General features: G+C 42.6%; 1 long non-coding RNA gene across 1 annotated transcript in view; it reads right to left on the reverse strand.

Annotated features, from left to right (window-relative positions):
• Window positions 1-1,909: 1,909 nt before the first annotated feature.
• The window catches only part of LOC115462546, a 33,073-nt gene continuing 18,306 nt past the window's right edge, over window positions 1,910-16,676 (reverse strand). The window contains exon 3 of the long non-coding RNA XR_003940888.1: window positions 1,910-2,130. This is a non-coding gene — a long non-coding RNA (uncharacterized LOC115462546). The remainder of the gene's footprint in view (window positions 2,131-16,676) is intronic.

Here is a 16,676-nt window from a genome sequence, read left to right on the forward strand (position 1 = left end):
TAAACGAGGCCCATAACCCACCAGAAATCACTTCATTACTTTTTTTAAGAGAAAAAAAACCCAAAACAAAAACAGATCATTAGAAATCCAAAAGTTTGTAGCCAAAGCCGATTTTCCAAGATCCCCTACTGTGGATTTTGCAAATTCTGCTGTACATCCTCAAAAAATATGCTAGAAAAATCTCAAGGAACATTCCTAGTGATATGTGTGCATTTTTTCTCATCTGGAGCGATGTAATCTGCCTAACTCAAGTTTAATTTCAAATTGCTTGCACATCACTCTTGCAATCTCTTTCTGGAAGGGAGACATCATTCCTTATGGCAATAAAACTAACCTCATTTTCCTCTTTCTTTCTCCTCCTCTCATTGATTTCTTCTCTGAAAAAGGGGTGGAATCAGCACTTGGTCAGTTATATGTGATACTCATCACTTAACTTAATAATGCCTACTGTTATCTTACAATCATGTATTCTATTACCATGCAACCCAAAATCCTTCTGTTATACCAAATATCTATTCTCTTCTTACTTCCATTATCCATGATGTATTGTAAGCCACATTGAGCCTGCAAAGAGGTGGGAAAACGTGGGATACAAATGCAATAAATAATTAACCAGCCAAGGAAACCGTATAAATAGAATCGCATAAAAGTCAGCCCTATACTTATGCAGTGCCTCATAGCCAGTTAAGTACTAAATATCACATGTAACTGGCTATGCTTTAGCCAACTCCAAAACCCTGGAAATTCAGTGCTGAAGCCCAGACATGGCCCAGCATTGAGGGGTCCTTTTACAAGGCTGCAGTAAAAAGGGCCCTGCAGTAATAGCGGCGGACATTTTTGCCACATGCCAGGCAGTGGCATAGCTATGGGGGGCCACAGGGGCCTTGGCCCCCCAAATTTGCTCTGGGCCCCTGGTTTGGCTGGCGGGGGTCCCCAACCCCGCCAGCTGAAGCCTTCGTCCAGCGCTGGTCTCCGGCACTGCCACATTGCCTGCCCAGCTCTCTCTTCCCCTCATAGTCCAGCATGTTCGTTTTAGTGAAACTGAGCATGCACACATGCTCAATTTCATTAAAACAAGTGTGCCAGATGCGAGGGGAAGAGAAAGCAGGGCAGGAAATGTGGTGGCGCCGGAGACCAGTGCTGGAAGAAGGCTTCAGCTGGCAGGGGTTGGGGACCCCTCCAGTCAAAGTATGTGCAGCAGTGGTGCTTTAGCTGGTGGGGGTTAGGGACCCCCGCCAGCCAAGATAGGTACAGTGGCGGCAGTTGGTGGGGAGTGGCAGGGCGGCGTATGAAAATGTGCCCCCTCCACACTTTGGGCTCTGACCCTCTCTCACTTTGAGGTCAGACTATGCCCCTGCTGCCAGGGCCCTTTTTACCACAGCAGGTAAAAAGCCCGAAAAAATACATGGGCATGTGGGAAGGGGGGAGCACTTACTGCTACCCATTGCCAAAATAGCCCCAGTAGTAGCAAGTACCATTACCTCTTGCACCAAATCATGTGTTCCCCTAAGGACTATATCTAGAATTGCTCCCCCTTTTGATAGTTAGTGAACTAGCTGCTCTATGAAGAAGTCATTTATTTTATCTAGGAACTTTACCTACCTAGCATGCCCTGATGTTACCCCAATATTGATTGGATAAATGTAACTGAAATCCAATTACTCCAGAAAAAAAGAGAGTATTCACTGGAACACCAATCAAAAACTCTGCTAATCAACCAACTTGTATCGGGACCTAATCCAAAACATACAGTGGAGAAAAAAAGACCTCACAACCATACGGAGAACTTCTGGTCTCTCTGAAGTCATAGGTCTTTAAAAAAGCTCCACCCTTACAACATCAGGTTTCATTTTCCAATCTGTATTCTTTTGTAGATAAAATTTGAACACGTTTGTCAATGGATCTCACAATACATCATACAAGTTGGTTCATCTACAGAGAGCCTACATAATGGCTCCCACAAAAACAATAATCACTTCGAAAATCTCTCAAAATAAATGTGTACTTATCAAAACAATTGTCATTCAATGTAAGAAGATGAATGGATGAGATCTCTCAATGTACATATCCTGATAAGAACTCCTTGTTTCACCGGATGGCTCCATCTCGGGAATTCAACAGCTTGGCTTACTGCAAAGACAACAAAGATGGATACTGGTTATAAAGGACACTGGACAAGCCAAATTACTATACATTGTTGCATAGAAAAATTCATGCTAACAGAAGACCTGGCCTCAGTCACATGTACAGAACAAACCCCCTTGTTTATTAAGCTGCAAGGCAGTACCGACACAGCCTATTCAAAGTGAATGGGCCGTGTTGGCATTAGCGCACGGCTTAGTAAACAGAGGGAAAAGATGGACCCTCACCAAGTACAGAATAAGTGACCACACAGTAAAATACAAATATGTATTGGCAAGACTTTTCTATTGTGTCTCCTGCTAAGAATGAAAAAAAATATTGGAAAGATTGTGAAGAAAAGATGCCCTCTTGATATTTGCTCTCCTTTTTTTAAATCTTACATCTATCCCTTCATCAATATTGCTTTGGCTTACTTCACTTATTAATAGCATATTAATAGAGGGAATTTACCCCAAAGAAATATCTTTGATTATGTTGACGCCTACACCCCAATGTTTAGATGGAGACCTCACTAAGGTAGAGAATTTTAGACCAGTTGCTAGCATACTGTGGTTGGCAAAGCTTTTGGAAATTTGTGCTAGTATCTCAGTTTTCCTCTTTTCTAGAAGATTCTGCTGGTTTGTATTGTTCTCAGCATGATTTCCGTGCTATGCATAGTACTGAAACTATGCTGTTATTAACAACTGAAATTAAACGATATCTAGCTAAGGTGTCCGAGATTATACTTTTACAGTTTGATATATCTGTGGCATTTGATGCCATAGATCATGATTTAATGTTATTTAGACTGAGCGAAATGGGTATTGGAGGAACAATTTTGGACTGGTTTTCAGCATTTCTGAGAACAAGAAGTTATAGTGTTTTGAAGAGTGGGAAAACATCTAAGAATTGAAGATCAGATTGTGGAGTCCCTCAGGGACCTCCGCTTTCAGTATATCTCTATAATGTTTATATGAGCCATTTGATTGTGGATATCATGAAAACCTGACTGGCAAGGGGTACTCCAGGACCGGACTTGGGAAACACTGGGCTAACGCATAACCCATTGAGTCGATAATCAGAACTTAAGTGGCCGTGGGTTGCCGCATAAAGATAGGACTGTGGTTTTTTTTTTTTTAATGAAATTTTCAAATAGTTTACAAGCATATAAATCTTGTATCAGGAAAAATTGGGTGAACAAGTAATCTCATCAAAAAGAAAGAAACATTTACACTTTTTCCCCCCTTCACTCCAACATAAGTCCACATTGAGGGAGTTCAAAATGTACAAAATTAGTTGGAATAAAATAACAGGCAAATATTACTATGAAACAATAGGTCAGACGTTTTCAAGACGCCTTATTTTATCAAACGTTATCGGTGGATGGAGCAGCTGCTCCTTCCATCTTTCTAGATGTTATAAACACCGGCAGTTGGGGTGGATCAAAAAAGATACATTTCTCAGTTCGGTAGGTGACTAAACACTTGCAAGGAAATTTTAGGAAAAAAGTTGCTCCCAAGTTGATCACTTCTTGCTTCTTCTGCAAAAAATGTTTCCGGCGTAGCTGTGTTTCCCTTGATACATCTGGGAAAATATACATTTTTAACCCCTTAAAATTTTTATCCCGATTTTTATAGAATAATCTCAGTATCCATAATTTATCTGGTGATAAAACCACAGTCGCCACCAACGTAGCTGGCAAAGCTAAATCTGTATCAGAGGTTTCTAATATAGCAGATATATCCAGAGGTTGAGTCTCTTGCTGTTGTTGCTGTCGCATGCTCCCAGAAGGAATATAAAACACTTGTGTGAAGGGAGGCATATTTTCCTCTTTGATCTGAAGCACTTCTTTAAGGTATAATTTTAACATCTCTGTAGGTGCAACATTACTCACATATGGAAAGTTCACAAAACGCAAATTGTTGCTTCTAGTAAAGTTTTCCATAGTCTCTGCTTTCCTTCTCAGGTTAGCTAGATCTTTTAGCATTACAGTTTGAATTTCTTGTGTCTGCTGTAGTGCTTTAGCTTGATTTTCCACCTGTACATTTAAGCGTTTTACTGTCTCCTCCATACAAGCCACTTTTTGTTTAAGTGTTTGTATCTGTGGTAACAAAGCTTTTCCTAAGCCTGCAATTAAGTTCCAGAGGCAATCAAGCGTCACTTCGGGGGGGGGGGGGGGGGGGGGGTTAGTCTGAAATAGAGCAAGTGAAAAGGTTCCTACCTTCGTTTGTTGTGAAGAAAGTCCAGACCCAGCAGGAGTATTCCCTCCTTCTATTGATGTCTGTGACAGTGTGAACTCTGCTCCTTCACGCTCTTTAATTGCCCTCAGTCTTCCTTCGTCCATTTCCCTTTCCGGGTTTGGAGTCAGTGACACCGATAATAGAGGAGCAGGTCCGTGCTGTCCTGGAGGAGGTGGAGGCGTTCGGGCGTCAGGGCTTAAAGAAACTTCCAGCTCTGGAGATCCCAACAGGCTTCCAACCACAGCTGGGGACCTCAGCGAGTCGCTCACCGGCGTACTTGCGTCTTGGTGAGTCCGCTGAACAAAAGTATCAATCGGGCCACTTCGAGGGGGGAGTCTCGGTTGCTGGTGGGCTACAGCAGCAACCTTCCCCCTTCTCTTCGGCATATTAGGAAAGTTTTGTTGGTGCTAAAACAAGGAACCAGCAAAAAACTCTGAGGCAATTTCGCAGGAGCTCAAAAAATATGTCTGACCTACTCGGCGGCCATTTTGAACTCCATGCTGTTTTCGATAGGACTGTGTTTTATGTGGTTTCATTGATGCGGTTACCCTGGCTGGTTAAGTGATGAATATTGGCACTTAACCTGCCAACTGCTAACTTCCCTGGAACAACCCCAAAATAGCCAATTTTCACTTAGGCGCTAACCACTCATTTCCAGCAGTGATAACCAGTTAAGTGCTGCTGAAAATTAGCACATAGCCCCAAACAAGTGATGTAACCAGTCAGTGCCTATTTCTGGCTGGTTAAATCATTTTGAATATCAACCAGATAGTAGATGATGGCTGATAAGAGCTGTATGGTCCATCCAGCCTGCCCAACAAGATAAACTCGCTTGCTATTCCCCGTATCAGGAACCCACTTATGCAACTCCCTCCCCACCATCATAAGATCAGACAGCAACTACCTCGCATTAGAAGAAAGCTAAAAACATTTCTGTTCCCAAAGACCATAACCTGAGGTTCCCACTGCACCAGTCATTCCTAATCCTGTAGTCCCTCTCCTCCTACGACCCTCTCCCCTCTACCACTTCCTGCATCAACACACCCATATCATTGTAACCTCTTAGTTTAACCGATGTAAAACTGCACCGAAGACCTGAATTGAATTGATCTTGAGTTCTCCTTGTCATTCTCAGGGCATGGACTGTAGAAGTCTGCCCAACACTGGCTTAATTTTCAACTGTATACTTTTCTGCATTTTCTTGAATAATGACATATTCACTACCGTAACAAGGGATTTAAATGGGCTGTGTGCTGATATCTACCAGAGACTTTGCATACTTTTAGTTTGTGTGCAAAACTAGTTTTGACTTAGGTCACCCATAGTAGAACCCAAAATGTGTGCAAACGTCAAACTAAACAGAGTAAAGCCTGCAAAGTTTATAACTTTAGTCTCTCTGTTCTCTAGTTTATCAGTGCAATAAAATGCACAGTGGCTTGTGTTATTGTGTAGTACTAGCTGTATGGACAGTGGGGTTTGGATATACATATTCATTTAAATAATCACCATGCTGCTTGAAAATCTGGCCCTATGGTAAATCTATCTTATCATGGGGCGTGTTTCTTATCTTTCATATATGAGGGAAATCTTAAAGAATGGTTACTCTCTTGCAGGGCCACCATGAGGGGGAGGCAAGGGGTGCAAAATTCCTTAGGCCCGGCACCAACAAGCTTCTTCCTACCAGCCTGCTTCCAGGTCCGTCTCTCTCCTACATGCCAGGACCCAGATGATTGCATTAATACGATATCGCATTAATGCAATCATCCTTATCCCGGGAGCAGGAGACGACAGACCAAGACCGGAGGAGTAGTGAGACACAGGCAAAGAGGTACTTCCTTGGACACAGTGACAAGAAGGTGCAGGAGTGGTGCGAATGTGTGTGTGTGTGGGGGGGGGGGGGGGGGGGGGGGGGGGGGCGGCCCGAGTGTGTATGTGTGTGTGTGTGGGGGGGGGGGGGGGTGAGGTGCAGTGGCAGTCCAGGTGGGGAGGGCGGTCCTGCCCTGGGCCTGGCTGTGTCTCTCAGCGGCCCTGCTCTCTTGCAGGCTTCCTTTCTATTTCCCTGCATCCTTTCCTGTCTATGCTTTCTGCCACCTTCATCTTTATCTTGCTCCCCCTCGCCCCACCCTAAATATATCTTTAAAATTCTTTCCTTTTCCTCACAGTCCCTAATACATCTGTCAGCCTTGTCATTGCTTTTCTGACAGAGCCCATCTTCCAGGCAGGAGAAGTGCAATAACACTGTGTAATTTTTAATATCCGCCTTTAATCTTCCCTAATGAAATTGTCATCTGACACTCGTCCTGTAGAAACTGTATGAAGCCGTCAGCTCTGTAATTGTAAGACTGGGGCGCAGGAGGTCCCACGGGTGGTGTCTGCCTTCTAATCTCGTTATGAGAGAAGAGACAGAAGCAGGCACACAGTTAGCTGCATCATCACTTCTGCTGGGTGAGATGTAATAAGGGCAGCTTAAATCATTTTGGGAGCTGTTAGTCTTAAAATGATGGGCTTTGTGTTGCTGTTTTGATATCTTTTTCTTTTGTATGGAGCTTTATTGCTTGAACAAAAGGACTGACAGTAAGAAAGAGAGAAAACAAGAAAACATAGTAGACATGGAAGAGATATAAGAACAGCCACCATAGAGAAGAAGAGTGTGTAATGGTTGGTGGAGGGGGGAAGAAAGCAGCCTGCTATACTGAGAGAAACAATCAGTACAGAATGGAAAGAAAGGAAGTAGGAGGGACAGATATGAATGACAAAAATAAAAGACAGGAAGGAAGGAAAAAAAGATTTAAGAGGAATCCAAGAGAAAGAAACATTGAAGAGATTCAAGAAGGGATATGCAAGAGTTAGTGAAACCAGGGAAGTAAGAAGAGACAAAAGAGAAGAGATAAAGGGACAGGTGTAAGTATGGAAAGAAAGCCAAAGAAGAAAGAAAAAAAAACTGAGGGAAGGGAAAGTATAACATACTGTAGTAACATAGTAAATGATGGCAAATAAGGACCAGCATGGTCCGTCCAGTCTGTCCAGTCGGGTGGGTAGCGTTGTACATGCCACTCTTTGTTTAGGGCTGTATCTGCAGACCCATTCGGGTTAACCCCTTTATTCATTTCTTTGGGGTTGTATCATGTCATGCCTAGTGTGGTGTAAGGAAGCAAAGAAAATGCAGGAAAACACGTCGCTGCTGGTGCAGAAAACTTAGCAAATAAAATATAGCCAGGACTTCAGCAGGTGGTTCCACACTGTAAGACCTGCTTAGACAAAATTCTAGCAGAATTTGGATTCAGTGGCTGAAACTAAACTCAAAGAAAAGCAATAAATAAATAAATAAATAAATAAATAAATAAATAAATAATATCTATCTATAGTATGTGAGTGTATATATATATATATATATCTCAAGGAACAAAAAGTAAGATATATGTCCAATGTCAAGCATTGAGAGCGCTCAAATCAGTGCATATAAAAAATGTTCTTGTCCCCAAAGTTTCTAGGGCCCACTTGGATCCAAGGCGAAAGCCCTATCGAGCAAACCATAAAGGTAGCAGGCTTTGACAACTTCCAGCCAGGCCTAAAGGTTGACCTGTCCCAACTTTCACAGCAAAAACAAAAACAGATTCAGTTCTCCTTTCAAGGTTAAATCAATCACAGTTTTAACATGAGTTTCCCCTATTCAGGCTGCTTCATAGTCCCAGCAGTTATATCTACTAAAGAAACTGCTCCAGAACACAAATTCCCACATGGTGCCAGGCAAACAGCCCTGTGGGAGCAACAGCACCCTACTCCCCACTCCTACAGTTTAATGTCTGTGGTTACCAGCCAAATAACCACTCTAGTGGGGTGCAAGGAGTCCAAACATTCTTTATACAATCCAAAAATGGAGAGAAAACAAAAAGATACCTTGTTCAGGACATATGAGTTTTATCACCAGCATCCAACTCAAGTTCAGAATTTGGCTGTACAGAGAGAAACCATTTCATCTCCTTCTCTCCAAAGGGGCCTGGCTTTAGGGTTACTTCCTGGAAGCATTCAGAGTCCTGGAGGCGGAACATTTATTGGTTGTGTTGCTAGGGAAACTTCCTATAGCAGTGGTTCCCAAACCCGTGCCTAGAGGCACTCCAGCCAGTCAGGTTTTCAAGACATCCACAATGAATATTCATGAGAGAGAACTGCATGCAGTGGAAACAGTGCATGCAAATATCTCTCATGAATATTTATTGTGGATATCCTGAAAACCTGACTGGCTGGAGCGCCTCCAGGACCAGGTTTGGGAATCATTGCCCTACAGCTTTCCACACCCCTGGATCCAGAAAGTCCGGACCACATTTCCTGCTTAGCCTGAAATGAGGGGGGGGGGGGGGGACAGAACCTCTCTCCACCCCCATGCAAGGGTAAACAGGGTCTTTCCCCTGTCCTTTGGGAAGGGAATATGCTGACTTGAAATTTAGTTTTTTAGGATAGGGACGGACACTTCACCCAATACTTCCCTCGCCCTTAATTTGTCTTGTCTGTCTGTATTATATTTTTAGATTGTAAGCTCTATTGAGCAGGGACTGTCTCTTTATGTCAAGTGTTCAGCGCTGCGTGCGTCTGGTAGCGCTATACAAATGTTAATAATAATAATAATAGTCTAGATTGCTCCCTGGAGTCAGTTTTAAAAAACACCTTTAATTTCATTTTCGAGTCCTGAGTCTGCTTTTGAAGAGTCTGATCCAGTTCCCACTCCTTGTCGTTTGACTCTGTTTTGAAGTGTGGCAGTCATTTTTGGTTTGCTTTGATTCCATCCTCTTGTTACATAGCAGTCTTCTATGTTTATCCCACAACATTTTGAATTCTGTCACTGTTTTTGTCCCCACACCCGCTACTGGGAGGGCATTCCAGGTATCATCACCCTTTCCATGAAAAAGTATTTCCTGGTGTTTTCTTTTATTGCTTTTATGTTTACTTCCTTGCAGCTTCATATTGTATCTTCTAGTTTTATAGCTTCCTTGTCTTTGGAAAATGTTTGTTTGCTCGTTAATACTTTTCAGATATCTAAATGTCTGCATCTTCCCTGTCCCTTTTCTTCTCTAGGGTATACATATTCAGGTCTTCAAGTCTCTTCTTGGATGTCTCGGATCAGCTTTTTATATCCTTAGCAAGATGATATATTAGCCTACTAAACTGAGCACAGTGTTCCAAATGGGGCTTCACCAGTGACTTGCACAGGGTCACTGGTGAAGCCCCTCTGAAAGATGTAATCCATCATGACAGTATAGTCCCTTGTTCTGTAACATGATGTCAGTTCAATTGTCAGAATTAAATATGCAGCAGAATTATTGAAATATGTAGAATTGTGCTGAAACAGGTACCAATATAAAAATGCAGCTTTTAAAAGATGTATTGAAACTGCTGACCCCCATCTGCCAAGCTCAGTGGGGCGTTCTGGCCTCCTTCAGAGGAGCTCCTCAGCTAGTGGGGCTGGGGATTCCCAAGAGTCAGAGCTGGTGTTAGCCATGCTGGGGCCCCAGGGCAGAAAATAAAGAAGATCCCCCCCTCCCAATTCCCTCTGCTCCCCTCCAATCTCCCCATCTGCTATAACAGTCACATTGGCAGACCCTCACCAAATACAGAACAAGGGATCACAAATTAGAAATAAAAATATGAAGACAAAAATTGAACTGGGTACTGTGGCACATACAGTAACAGTGGACAAATAAAAACAGAAATGCATTTCCTTTTCTACTGAACACAATAAAAAGACATCCGTTATGCACATTTCTCAAAGCTAACATATTCCATTTAAAACATTTGAGAGTGCGAGGGCCTCAGGCAGCACTCTCAATGGAGCAGCACTCTCCTCTTCCCTCTTCAACCCTCTTCACCACATTCACCTTATTTCTTTTCTTTTTCAAAAGGCGGTAGTGGCAGCAATTCCCATAGGCTGCCCTGCCGCCCGCACTGGCCTCTTCTCCCTACTGCGGCCAGCCTCTTAACTTAACTTCCTGTTTCCTCAGAAGTGGGATGCAGTAGAGTGAAGAGCCCGGTGCCAGTGACACCATGGCAGGGCAGCCTAAGGGAATTGCTGCCTCCTTTTGGAAAAGAAAAAAATAAGGTAAATGCAGGGAAGATGGTTGAGGAGGGAAAGGGGGAGATGCCAGACCAGGCGTGGGTGGAGGCGGCATCCCTGCCTCAAGCAGCAGATTGCCTTGGGCCGTCTATCTCCCCCACTGTCATCCCTTTTATCCGTCATATCCTCAATCTTTCGCATTCCACTGCGATTGTTCCTGATGCCTTCAAACATGCTGTAGTCACACCGCTCCTTAAAAATGTTTCACTGGACCCTACCTGCCCCTCTAGCTATTGGCCCATCTCCCTCCTCCCTTTCCTCTCCAAGATACTTGAATGTGCTGTTCACCGCCGCTGCCTCGACTTCCTTTCATCTCGAGCTATTCTTGACCCGCTCCAATCTGGCTTTCGCTCTCTTCACTTGACTGAAACAACACTTGCCAAAGTCTCCAATGACCTGTTACTGGCCAAATCTAAAGGTCTCTACTCTATTCTCATCCTCCTCGACCTATCTGCTGCTTTTGATACTGTTGATCACACCTTACTCCTTGATACATTATCCTCTCTTGGATTCTGGGGCCCTGTTCTTTCCTGGTTCTCTTCCTATCTCTCCCGACATACTCTTAGCGTATACTCTGGTGGTTCCTCCTCCACATCTATCCCGCTAACAGTCGGTGTACCCCAAAGATCTGTCCTAGAACCTCTCCTCTTCTCCATCTATACCTCTTCCCTTGGCGCTCTGATCTCATCCCATGGCTTTCAATACCACCTTTACGCTGATGATACCCAGATCTACCTCTCCGCACCGGATATCTCAGCTGAAATCCAGACCAAAGTATCGGCCTGCCTGTCTGACATCGCTGCCTGGATGTCTCGCCGCCACCTGAAACTAAACATGACCAAAACCGAGCTTCTCCTCTTTCCCCCTAAACCTGCCTCTCCTCTCCCCCCGTTCTCTATTTCAGTAGATAACACTCTCATCCTCCCTGTCCCATCTGCGCGCAACCTTGGAGTCATCTTTGACTCGGCTCTCTCCTTCTCTGCTCATATTAAGCAGATTGCCAAAACCTGTCGTTTCTTTCTCTATAATATTAACAAAATTCGCCATTTTTCTCTCCGAGGACGCTACCAAAACCCTTACCCACACCCTTATCACCTCTCGCCTAAACTACTGCAGTTTGCTTCTCGCTGGTCTCCCGCTCAGCCATCTATCTCCCCTTCAATCTGTCCAAAACTCTGCTGCGCATCTTATATTCCGCCAGAGTCGCTATACTCACGTTAGCCCTCTCCTCAAGTCGCTTCACTGGCTCCCTATCCGCTTCCGCATACGGTTCAAACTTCTCCTTTTGACCTACAAGTGCATCCACTCCACAGCTCCTCAGTACCTTTCCGCTCTCATCTCTCCCTACACTCCTCCCCGTGAACTCCGTTCACTGGGTAAATGTCTCCTGTCGTCCCCCTTCTCCCCCACTGCTAACTCCCGGCTCCATTCCTTCTATCTCGCTGCTCCCTATGCCTGGAATAGACTCCCTGAGCCAGTACGTCAGGCTCAGTCTCTGGCTGTCTTCAAGTCTAGGCTTAAAGCCCACCTGTTTGCTACTGCTTTTGACTCCTAACCATGACTCTCTTACTCAACACCCTCACTTATCACCCCTACCACTGCAATTTCCCCACCCCTAGCTGTCTGTTCATCTGTCCAATTTAGATTGTAAGCTCTGTTGAGCAGGGACTGTCTTTTCATGTTCATTTGTACAGTGCTGCGTAAGTCTAGTAGCGCTATAGAAATGTTTAATAGTAGTAGTAGTAGTCCTTGGTCTGGACTGGACATTTTATTTTTCCATCATGTTGGTTCCAGTTTCTCTTTCTTGCTTTTCCTGCTAATTCTTCTTTAAGCGGATGCTGTCCATTTGTCTTTTCTCTCCTCTCATTCCATTTCCTCACTACACCTGCTTCTGACATATCAGTCTTTCAATTTTAGCTCTTTCCTTTCTTTCTTTTTTGTTTTCTGCCTCTTTGTCCACTCAAATTTCACCTTCTTTGTAACCATTAGGAGTAGCCTAATAGTTAGTGCAGGAGGCTTTGATCCTGGCAACCAAAGTCATGGGTTCAGTTCCAACTGCAGCTCCTTGTGACCTTGGACAAGTCACTGGAATTCAGAAAGGCACCCCAATTCTGTTATAGAATAATAGCATAACTCTGCATTAGCATGCCTAAATTTAGTTACTGTCCAACTACCATGTGGCTCTTGTGGTAACTTCATTTTTGGTGTGCGTCTGATTCACGCAGCTGAAAAATAATTTTTATTTTTGGACGCGCGTATTGGACGCACACCAAGTGGCATTTGATGCACGTAGGTCATTACCACCCGGTTACTGCATGAGACTTTACCGCTAGGTCAATGGCTGGTGGTAAGGTTGCAGACCCAAAATGGATGCACAGCAATTTTGATTTTGTTGCACATCCATTTTCAGCAAAAATTTTAAAAAGGCCTTTTTTACAGGCGCGCTGAAAAACGGATCGGCGCGCACCCAAAACCTGCACCTACACTACTGCAAGACATTTTTCAGCGCACCTTAGTAAAAGGACTCCCTAGCAAATGTAATTAGTTACTGTACTTAAGTAAACGTTTTGTTACTTTTACTTGTAAACAAGTACAGGAAAAGTGTGTTACTTTTTCTTTTACCAAAGTAATAATTTTACCAATTTTTACTACTTTTACCTAGTTACTTCTGATGCTTGCAGTTAACAGTAAAAAAAGTAAAAGTAACAGAGAAACCTAAATGATGATTCCTCAGTAAACCAAATGAAAGCAAAACCTAGAACAGGATTTTGCTATTGCAAACCTTGTCACACAGTGGATCATCTCATCTTATTTATTTTTTTATTTATGCATTTTCAAATATTACATTCATATTTGTACAAATGCTAGAATCTGGAAATATTTAATTGAGTAAAAATTATTTCTTTCCAAAAACTGGACAGTATAAGAAGAACACAGAAAAAATAGTTAATATATTGACCACAATTGTTAAGAGAGACAAGATACAGGTAATTTATAAACAAAATAAAGAGAAATTAATGTAATCAATCAGAGAGGGGGAGCACATTAGGCACGCTAGTAGGTTTTAACAGTATATTATCCTGTGAGATTATTCAGGCTGAAACATTCCCTTTTTCCTTAGCAATTACATATTCTTGCATTTTCTTTGGATCAAGAAATACATAATTTACATTATTTATAGATACCAAACATCTACATGGGTATTTCAACATATATGTACCACCTAGGGCAAGATCTCATCTTAAATTTTGGTGTTCAGGGAATATAGCCTATGAGAACAGTGGCATTGCCTGTGCTTCTTGAACTGGTCACTGGTCTTCAGCCAAACAGAACAGTGATGAGTTTGTTCACTTTGAAACGGAGATGAAGCTGAAGCCGGTTGCAATTCTTGGTGAACAGACATATTATGTCTCTATCACAATAGACTGCTGGACACCCCATTGAAAATTTTACATTGGCATGACAGTCCACTGGATTGATAGTCTGCTTGTTTGGCCTTAAGACTGAAGAGTTTCCATACATTTGACATTCTTGCATCAGTTCTTGAAGATATTCAGAGTTTGCCATCAGACGAAAAATAGTTAGGACAACAGCAGACAATGATTTTAACTTTGTGAAAGCCTTCTCTGTAACTGGACAGCAGGACAATGACAACAAAGATGAAGCTGCAAGTGATGAATTAGCACTACTACTAACGCAGATGATAATGACAATGATGATGATAAAGCATTCTTTGCTATAAGGAAGTCAAGTGTTTCAGACAGCGACTCCTTTGATCAATACCTGCAAACAAAGTTAAAAGGCATCAGTAATATTGTGGCCTGGCCTGATTTGAAGGAACTTTTTATCAGACTGAACAATTTACTTCCTGATAGTGCAGTCGTTGAACACCTTTCTAGCTGTGGTGGATTAAAGACTCACAAACGCACTCACATGAGTGACAGTCATTATCGACATTTGGTTTTACTAAAAGCCAAGTAGATTGAATTGTAGAGCAATAAAATTGTTGGGATAAAAATGTTAACAATAGTTGCATTCACTGTAGCTATGGTACTTGTAATTTTTACTCAAAAATATTACATTAAGCAGTAACTTTTTTTTACTTTTACTTAAGTAAATTTTTTAATGTGTTCTTCACTGTACTTTTACTTAAGTATTAAAATACACATTTATTTTTACCTTTACTTAAGTACTTTGACCTAGTTCTTTGAACACCACTGCCCATGCTCCGCTCACATGTATGCCTCATTACAGTTATGTTCTATACCACTTACACATGTCCTTATAGAATAACGCATAATACATTTATATGGAACACCTAACTGCAAGCGCAGTTATAGAATTACTTTTTATGTGATAGAGCAATACAAGCAGAAATAGGTAGTAGAAACTAAGGGTCTGATAGTCAAAGCGATTTAGCTGGCCATTGACTGGTTAAATCCCTTGGTCGGGGCTAGCAACTCATTTTCAGTGGCACTTAGGGCCCCCAATACATGCCATTTCCGTCGCGTCAGATTTTTAAAACTTTTTTTGCGCCGGGGGGCTTACCTGGCGGTAATTGGGCAGTGCCACACACTGCCTGGTTACCGCTGGCCTTACCACCTCCTAAATAGGTGGTAGTAAGGGATCTCCTGGGATATGGCCACTTCCATCTCCTGCCCAGAATTTCCTTTTTCTGGGTGGCGGCAAAAGGGGGGCCTCGGCTCATGGTAATCCTGCACGCTGCCACCAGTGTCCCTTTTACAGCTCCTTTTTAAAAGGGGCCCTTAACCAGCTAAGTTGGCTGCTTAAGTGGTGATATTGAGCCCTTAAGGACTATTGAGTATTGTGTTCAATTCTGGTCTCCGCATCTCAAGAAAGATATAGTAGAATTGGAAAAGGTGCAGCGAAGGGCAACTAAAATGATAGCGGGGATGGGACGACTTCCCTATGAAGAAAGACTAAGGAGGCTAGGGCTATATAGCTTGGAGAAGAGACGGCTGAGGGGAGACATGATAGAGGTATATAAAATAATGAGTGGAGTGGAACAGGTGGATGTGAAGCATCTGTTCACGCTTTCCAAAAATACTAGGACTAGGGGGCATGCGATGAAACTACAGTGTAGTAAATTTAAAACAAATCGGAGAAAGTTTTTCTTCACCCAACGTGTAATTAAACTCTGGAATTCGTTGCCGGAGAAAGTGGTGAAGGCGGTTAGCTTAGCAGAGTTTAAAAAGGGGTTGGACGGTTTCCTAAAGGACAAGTCCATAAACCGCTACTAAACGGACTTGGAAAACTCCAAAATTCCAGGAATAACATGTATAGAATGTTTGTATGTTTGGGAAGCTTGCCAGGTGCCCTTGGCCTGGATTGGCCGCTGTCGTGGACAGGATGCTGGGCTCGATGGACCCTTATGGCATTACTTATGTACTTATGTAAATTCTTTATATTACACCAAAAATTTGGCGCCAAAATGAAATTCGCCTAAGCACATTCTATAAACTACATCTTAATTTAGGTATTATATATAGAATAAGCCTAAATTTCTGCATGGTTTATAGAATACATTGAGCATCTGTCCATGTGACTAAATTTATTCGCGGGCAGTAATGCCAAGTAAAACCTGGTGCAAATGCTGACACCTAAATTAGGCACAGACTGGATGTATTCTATAACAACACGCATAGATTTAAGAAATGCCAATGACCTGCCCGTTCCATGCCCATAGCCACGGCCCCTTTTCAACTATGCAACTTAGAATTTATGCACAGCACGTAATAGAATATGCTTAGTGTGTAGTGTGCGTAAATTCTAATTAATGCCAATTACTGCTAATAATTGCTTGCTAAAATCCAATTATCAGTGCTGATTAGCTTGTTAACCAATTAGGTTATGTGCATTGTTATGGAATACACTTTGATTTTCACACAGAAATCTCTGCGCCATATATAGAATCTGGGGGTAAGTAGCCAGGTTTAGCGCATAAATGAGACCGCATAAAAGTCTGTCCTATTTTTCTGTGCTAGCCCATGGCTGCTTAAGTGCTTAATATCGACTTAAGTGACTATTGGACTCATTTTCAAAAGAGAAGGACGTCCATTTTTGACATAAATCAGAAGATGGACGTCCTTCTCCCAGAGAAGTCCAAATCTGTATAATCGAAACCCGATTTTGGATGTCTCCAACTGCAGTCCGTCACAAGGATGTCCAAATTTCAAGGCGGCGTGTCA

This window comes from Microcaecilia unicolor, chromosome 2 (genome assembly GCF_901765095.1).
Source record: "Microcaecilia unicolor chromosome 2, aMicUni1.1, whole genome shotgun sequence".
In the NCBI taxonomy this organism is placed as follows: domain Eukaryota; kingdom Metazoa; phylum Chordata; class Amphibia; order Gymnophiona; family Siphonopidae; genus Microcaecilia; species Microcaecilia unicolor.